The sequence below is a fragment of the Psammomys obesus genome, unplaced genomic scaffold (genome assembly GCF_907164565.1).
Source record: "Psammomys obesus unplaced genomic scaffold, mPsaObe1.curated_primary_1811, whole genome shotgun sequence".
Lineage (NCBI taxonomy): Eukaryota > Metazoa > Chordata > Mammalia > Rodentia > Muridae > Psammomys > Psammomys obesus.
In genome coordinates, this window is record NW_026592732.1 from 13,831,623 (window position 1) to 13,839,864 (window position 8,242).

Below are 8,242 nucleotides of genomic sequence, written 5' to 3' on the forward strand. Positions count from 1 at the left end.
GGACCTGGGCTTTTTTGGGAGGGAGCACTTTTAATGACTGATTCTATTATACTATGGATTATAGGTCTGTTTAAATTAATTATCAGATTTTGATTTAACTTTGGTAAGTGGTATGTATCAAGAAAATTACCTATGTCTTTTAGATTTTTCCATTTGGTGAACTGAAGGTGTTTAAAGTACATCCTTAGATTTCTCTACTGTCTGTTCTTATGTCACCATCTTTCATTCAGTAGGAAGTTATTCAATTTCTGTGAGTTTGAAAGCCTTCTGTTGTCAATATTCAGCTTAAATACATAGCCGTCTGATATGATGCAGGGTGTTATTTGAATTTTCTTGTATCTGTTACTACTTTTTTGTGCCTGAGTATGTAGTCAATTTTGTAGAACATTACATTAGGTTCAGAGAAGCAGTGTTTTTTTTGTGTTTGTGTGAAATGTTCTATGAATATCTGTTAGGGTCATTTGTTTTATTACTTCAGCTAGCTCCCACATTTGTCCAATTTTTGTCTGGATAACCTGTTTTTTTTTTTTTTTTTTTTGAGAATTGGGTAGTGAAGTCTCCTACATTAGTGCATATGGTCATTATGTGATTTAAGTTGTGTTTCTCTTAGCAAAGTGTGGTGTCTGTGTGTTGCTCAGTGAAATTTTTTTCTATGGACATATTAGGTGTGGCCCCTGGCTGTTTCTGGGCAGTGGGACTTGATACTAAGAAATGGGATTAGGTTAAGAGCATGAGGAGGTTCCCAGGAGGAAGGAAAGCAGAGGGTTCTAGCAGGATTTGCTTATTTAGTCTCCTTAAAATAAAAACAAAGGGTGAAAAGTAGTCATCCCAGAACATCTGCTATAGAAGTAAAAATATGACGAGGGGACTGGATCCGGTAGAACAGAAAGACAGGTGAAGATCTGCAGCTAGGCTAACTGCTTGATGCTGTGAACTTCATTTCCTCTTAGCACTTGCCCTGGCAGATGCGGCCTGTAAACTAACAAGTAAAGCCTACTGAAGACTGCTGGAGTGGGGGTGGGCTAGAGAATGGCATAAAGCGACATTTGCGGGGAGGAGAGTTAGGAGGGGAATTTATGGATCCCTGGGATCCATAAAGAAGGCCCCGACGTGTGTTTAGTTACACATGTAAGTAAATATGTCTTTAGTTACAGTCTTCTCCAGACTGGGGGACTGGATTTGGAAGAGAAGGAGTGGTGAAGGTTTTCAGCTAGCTTCTCTGTTTCCCCAGTCTGCTCAGCCGGTGTGTTCCTGATAAATATCTGCTGTTGTTGGAGGATAGAGTTATGCGATGATTTGGAAGGTTTTATTTTTGTTTGTTTGTTTGTTTTTTTAATGATCCATTGAGAATGGAGTCAGAGAGGAAATGGAAAACAAAACAAAACAAAACAGGTGTTCTGCTATAGAGCTGGATTGAGAATGGGGAAAAGGATATGAAATTCAGAAGGGTTGATGAAGGGCTTCAGCTTCCCTGCTTCCCTGACAGTAGTGGCTGTGGGTTTGAAAGGGGGTAGATGATGGAATTGGGGGCTGCAATAAAGCAACAAGTGAGGTGAGGGAGGTTAGGGGGAGATCTGTTAGGCAGGAAGGGAGGGAAGGCTGCAGCAGATCTGTTGCTGAGCGGCATGTGGGCCTGGGGGATTGGACCCGGAGGAACAGAGAGAGAGGTGAAGATCTGCAATCAGGACCTACTTGCCTAGCAGGAGTCTGTTTTCTTTTATAAAGTAAGTGATCAGCTTATAATTTTGGTATAGGCACTGAAATAAGAACTTTATGATATTCTTTTTTTATCACAATGTGAAATTATATTTGCATATATTTTATAATACAATTTATCAACGTGTGAAAGTACATAAAATTCATAAACTTTCACTGGAGTTATTTATCTCAAGGAAAATGTACGTAAAGAAAAGAAAAACTAGAAAGATGATGGTTGCATAAACTATGAAGACTCCGTTTATATAAACAACTATATTGTCACATAATTAAGGAGCTACCTCGCTTTTTCTCGGCAGGGCTTCAGTAGCAGCCACTGTGGTGCTTGGCTCTCTATTCCAGTGCCTTCCTTGTCGCTGTGGTGACACTTGGATCAGCTGCAGTCATGAAGGAGCAGATGACCCTCAGAGGCGATAACGGCTGGGTAACACAGATTGCCACCACACGGCCGTTCTTGGACATGATCCTGTCCGCATCTCGAGTCAAGACCATCATCAAGGTGGAAGCTGACTAGGGATGAGACCAACTATGGAATACCACAGTGAGCTCTGCGAGGCCACTCCCACTTTATTAGTGATGTTAACTCCTCTGATGGCCAGTATGCCCTCTCGGACTCCTGGGGTGGAACAATGCGCCTCTGGGTTCGCACAGCGGGCACTACCATGAGACGATTTAAAGGCCATGCATGTGCTGAGTGTAGCCTTCTCCTCTGACAACCTGCAGACTGTCTCTGGATTCTGAGTCAAGACCATGAAGTTATAGAATACTCCGGGTGTCTGCAAGTATGCTGTCCAGGATGAGAGTCATTCAGAATGTCTTGTGTCTGCTTCCCGGCTGAACCGCAGCAACCCTATAACTGTCTCCTGTGGCTGGAACAAGGTTGTTAAGGTATGGAATTTGGCTAACTGCAAGCCGAAGACCAACACATTGGCCACAGTGGCTATCAGAACACAGTGATGGTCTCTCCAGATGAATCCCCCTGTGCGTCTCGAGGCAAGGGTGGCCAGGGATCTCAATGAAGGCAAACACCTGTACACAGAAAATGGCGGGGGCATCATCAATGCCTTCTGCTTTAGCCTCACCTGCTACTGGCTCTGTTCTGCCACTGGCCCCATTGTCAAGATATGGGACTTGGAGGTCAAGATCATTGTAGAGGAGCTGAAGCAAGAAGTTAGCAGCAGCAGCAAGGCAGAATCATCCCTGAGTACCTCTCCGGCATGGTCCGCTGATGGCCAGATTGTTGCTGGCTATGCAACCTGGTGCAAGTGTGGCAGGTGACTATTGGCACCCACTAAAAGGTTATGACGGTGTCTTAGAAATAAAGCTGGCTTCCTGAAAATAAACAAATAAGTAAAAATGGTACCTCAATAGGCAGATGAGCAGGTGAGTCTCTAAAGACCAGACGGTGGTTTACAGTATCTATTTCAGGACTGTAACAATTAAACCCAAGTTTATCAGGTCGTTTTAGGACTTTAAACAAGTCAGCCATGAAAACAGAAAAAGAAAAGAAAACCGGAGAAAAAAAGAGGTATAGAGGGCCACTCTCCTCACGGTTTCTTGAAATTTTATTATCTGTTAATACTAAAATAAGGAAAGGCCACTGTATACCCCAATATTCCAACTTAGCTAACAAATAAAAAGTAAAAAACGTGGCAGATTTTCCAATCCTTTTTCCTGAAAACAATGCATTCTCTGTGTATTCTTTCTCCTGTTACCCTGGCACTTGGATGCCAATTATGTATACACTTCCCTGATGTGCCTTACACAATGGCCGGGATAAAGGAAGGAAAACCGCTGCTGTTCCTGTCTCTTCTTCCGGCAGTGCGCAGGGTTCACAGTCCTCTTAATCAGGAGGCTGGCTGGGCTAAGCAAAGGGAGGAGAGACATTGGAGAGCAGCAGCCTGCACTTGCACCTCAGTGTGGCTCTAAAAATAGGGGGTAGTGACCTTCAAGATTAAGGCGATGCAGGCAAACACAATACAGAATGGAGTTATTACTGTTTGCTTCCATTCATTATAATTGACCGAAGTATAGATTAGGACTTAAATTATGTTCACAATTATATTTGTTTTTTTTTAACTTCCCTAACTACTCCATTTTTGTTCCTGTACATAATGACAAAATTCCCACTGCTTTTTAGGGACTATAGCCTTGGCAACATGCCTGAATCCAGAATCACCTCTAATAGCGCCAGGAGGTCCTATTATTTCTTCTTATTATATATGACCAGCTTTCAGGCTTTCAGAACCTCACTCTTTCGATGACACAGACTCAGAGTACACACACACACAACACACACACACACAACACACACACACGCTTGCATGTGCAAGGGAGAGAGTTTTAAGAATGCCCCATATATTTTATCATTTGAAACTGAGAAACCAAAAACGTGTTTTCTTTCCTTTCTGTTCTGTATTAGTCAGGGTTCTCTAGAGTAAAAGACTTATTGAATGAATCTCTATCCCTCTCTCTCTCTCTCTCTCTCTCTCTCTCTCTATATATATATATATATATATATATATATATATATATATACATATTTAATATGTAATAAATCTCTATATATGGTTACACATAATTATATAGAGAGATAGTCATTCTATAAGTCTGTAATTTTCTTTATATAGAAAGATTTATTAGAATTACTAGAGGCTGCAGGCCAGCTAATCCAACAATGGTCACCTGTGAAAAGAAAGTCCATGAATCTAGCAGTTGCTCAGCCCACAAGGCTGGATGTCTCAGCTGGTCTTCAGTATAAGCTGAATCCTGGGGAAGTAGGTTCAAATGCCAGTGAAGGAATGTGTGTGCTAACAAGGCAAGGGCAAAGAGGCAAAAGCAAAAGCTTCCTTCTTCCATGTCCTTATATATACTTCCAGCAGAAGGTGCGGCCTAGAATAAAGGTCTATCTCCTGACCTCAAGATCTGAATGAATGGTGTGCACCTTCCTGCCTCAAGCTCTGCATCAAAGGCATGTTTCCAGACTAGAAGTAGATTCACCCACTTCAAACCAAAAAAAAAAAAAAAACAACAACAATAAATCTCTCATGGGTGTGCCCTCTATTTCTGGATTGTAGTTCATTTCATATATAGTCAAGCTGACAACCAGGAACAGCCATCACACATTCAGATAGCTAACCCATCATCAGGTGTTCCTTCTGAATTAGCTAAAATTGCCAGCTTAGAAATTAGAGTGTGCTCTGCCTAAGAAAACTTCTTCTCACTGCAGTATTTTTTCTAAGCGACCATTAGAGTTTATAAAACCCTGTTTTATAAATCAACAAAGACCAGGAATACATAATTAACCTATGAAAATCAACCAACGCTAAGTAAACAAAGCAGAGCACCTGTTCAGTGACTTTGGGTTACATAACTCCTCCTCTGAATACTTTCAATTGTTTTATTCAGGTCTGCATCCGAGAATGCATATAAGTCATACGCATAAAACCTGCACTAGATTTTAGAAGTAAAGTGATAAAAGATGTATTCTCTTCTCAAAGGTAACCATAAATTAGACGTTACAGGAGCTCAGGACATGATCGAAACATATCGATACCTTCACATTCAGTTGATGGACATAAGATGACCTTCAGAAGAAAGCTTCATCCTCTTCTTTTCTCTTATTCTTTTCACCACAGCTTATGATGAAATATGAGAAGGTCACTATCCTTTCCATGTTTCTTGAAAGTACATCCTAAGACCTGCACATTCCAGGTGTTAGGAAAAGAAGAAACAGCACACAAGTGACCCATCAGTTTTTTTTACACACAGTCATACTGTTTCCATAAATCAAATTCTATTACTGCTATGAACCACTTTCATCAAACTTACCATAAAAACACATCATCTTTGGACTTAGCCCTTCATTTCTTAAGCCCCCAATGCCACCTAAAACTGATTTAAAGAAGTACTATGCTAATCTCTTGTTAATCTTTCTTTTGTTCTACAGCTACAGCCATCAATCATAAATCTTGTGAAGGGTGAGAAAGATAAACTACTTGATGCAGGAACTTATGGTAAATTTTGTAATAGAAGTCAAGTGTTTAACATATACTTGGAAGATGTACACCTGGAAATCCCTCCAAGATTCAGTGGTAAGTATGTTAAATCATAACAGTGTAATAGGATAAGCCATAGACAAATAAAACTGTAAAGAAAGGACACAGTACAAGGCATCTGGAAAAACCCAAGAAAAAGAGCAGATTTCAAGAGCATATGTGTTATGCCGAGACACAAAAGTGCAGGATCACAAGGAAATTGCACTAAAATGTTGGCACTGGCATTGAGTAAGAGGATTTTGTTTTCTACAGGGATAAAAGAACAACTGAATCCACATTTCCAGTGACTGTAATAAAGGACAATCATCTATGAGGGTCATTTAGTCTATGACAGTAGAAAAATCTAAGAATGTGTCTAGCACTTTGTTGTTAACAGCATAAATATTATGCAAATGAATAGAAGAAAGTTAAGAATAAAGAAAAGATATTAAATAAAATACAGAAACATGACATAGAGAATCCATGCCTTGGAACGACTTTGGACTTGGAATTGATTTACAAGTACATCTCAATCATCAAGCAGACCAGTGAAAAGAAATTACAAACTTATGACTTTGTTCTAATTCTTGTTAACTTCTGAGAGTCTTTTTTGCACACAGGAAGGAAAGTGTACATTGTATTAGCTTCTTAACACTTTAAGTAATGCTTAAGACTACTAACTTACTGAAAGACCATAAACCCAGCTAATGAACAGCATGGTTCAGGCTTTGTTTGCACCATTTCTTTGAAGCAGTGACATATAGGGGAGCAAAGCCCCATGGCTGGAAAGAGAGAGAGAGAGAGAGCAGAGTCTGAGCCCATAGGCCCTTTTAGTGCTCTATTCCAGGGCCCATCCATTTATGTTTTTACAACCTGCCCCCCATAGTGTCCCCCTAAGGATAAAGACCCCAAAACTTTAAAGGTATTGAGAAATCCAAACTGGATCTCAGAAGACAGGGCTGAAATTATATCACACTTGAAGTAGATATCTGCCTTCGGGAAGCAAATACTAGGAACCTTACCCAAGGTTCTGACTGACTGATTAGAGTAAGGCTAGTGTAAACAAAGAAAATGTCTCAGCATAGAGCTGTTTGATAAAATATTGCTTAAATGGGTGGAAAATAGATATCTATACAAATTCTCATTGGAAAAAAAACAGAGATATGAGAAACAATGGTGAATCATGCTAGTAAATACAAGAAAAGAAACTCTTCTAAGGGAATGAATTATTTCAAAAGTCATGAATTGCACTTTTGAAAAATTAAGCAAAATCCTTGTCAGAATATTGACAAGGAATTTAGAATATATGTTCATGGAATCTATGGAAGAAGACAACAATGGTTGCTCAGAGACAATTTTACAGGAAGAGTTGGTTAAAGATGGGAAATTTACATTTCTGTTTGAAGTAGGAGAGGAAATGATGTATTGAGATGAAGAAGTCAGGTGGAACTGAAAAGTCATTAGAAGGGCTGTGACTCAGAGTGAGATAGTAGGACACATTTAGGAGGCTCTGGTCAGTTGTAAGGAAAAGACAATTTGAGGCAAATTTCCAGATCTGTCTCAAAATTATTGTATAAACTTGTTCTTCCATACTGAGTTGGTTACAATCAAAAGAGTTAAGGCTTGCTTTCAAATATACTTTCATAGTAAATATCATGGATTTAACTTAAAAAGTCACATTCACTTGGATACCTGAGATAAAAGGGAGGAGAAGGTGTTGGCTTGTTTTTCTCTTTTCTGAGAGATCATGGCACAGCTTCCCATGTTAGTCTCAAAAAGGTCCAGCTTGAAAAACAACTTCATAGCTGCAATTATCTATGAAATTAATCAAACAACAATAAACAATGTTTAGGATCCAGCTTAAAAACTAAATTTACTAATATTTACTGCATATTGTTATTTATTTATTTATTTAGTTATTTAGTTATTTTGTTTTGTTTTCAAGACAGTGTTTTTCTCTGTCCAGGCTGTCCTGGACTCACTTTGTAGACCAGGCTGGCCTCGAACTCACAGAGATCTGCCTGCCTCTGCCTCTTGAGTGCTGGGGTTAAAGGGATGTGCCATTACCACCAGGCTACATGGTGCATATTGTTTTAACTGCTTCTGTGACTGTCTAATCAAGTCTGACTATAAGTAAAAATTTAGAAACTGAAAAAAGTGTGTATATATATATGTGTGTGTGTGTGTGTATTTTCATATATACACATATGAAAATATTAAATATGCACATAAATTTCTATAATTGGGAGAAAGCTTATAAAAAGGATTCTAATTGTGATCAACAGTTTGTAAGAAATCATACATACACTTACAGGGAAATGTATGTATGATTACAGCCAAGATTATAAGCTTCCTTCACAGAACCTTACTCAGACAATCTCATCCAAACTGTGTGTTATACTGGATGAAACTGAAAATGAATCCAGTTTCACACATGAAACTGATAATTCTACATTAACAAAACTGAATATCCAGTAACTGTACAGGCA

At 39.1% G+C, this 8,242-nt stretch overlaps 1 pseudogene; it reads left to right on the forward strand.

Moving 5' to 3' along the window:
• Positions 1-2,098: 2,098 nt before the first annotated feature.
• LOC129682904 (receptor of activated protein C kinase 1-like) lies at positions 2,099-3,011 on the forward strand (annotated as a pseudogene).
• The last annotated feature ends 5,231 nt before the right edge of the window (positions 3,012-8,242 follow it).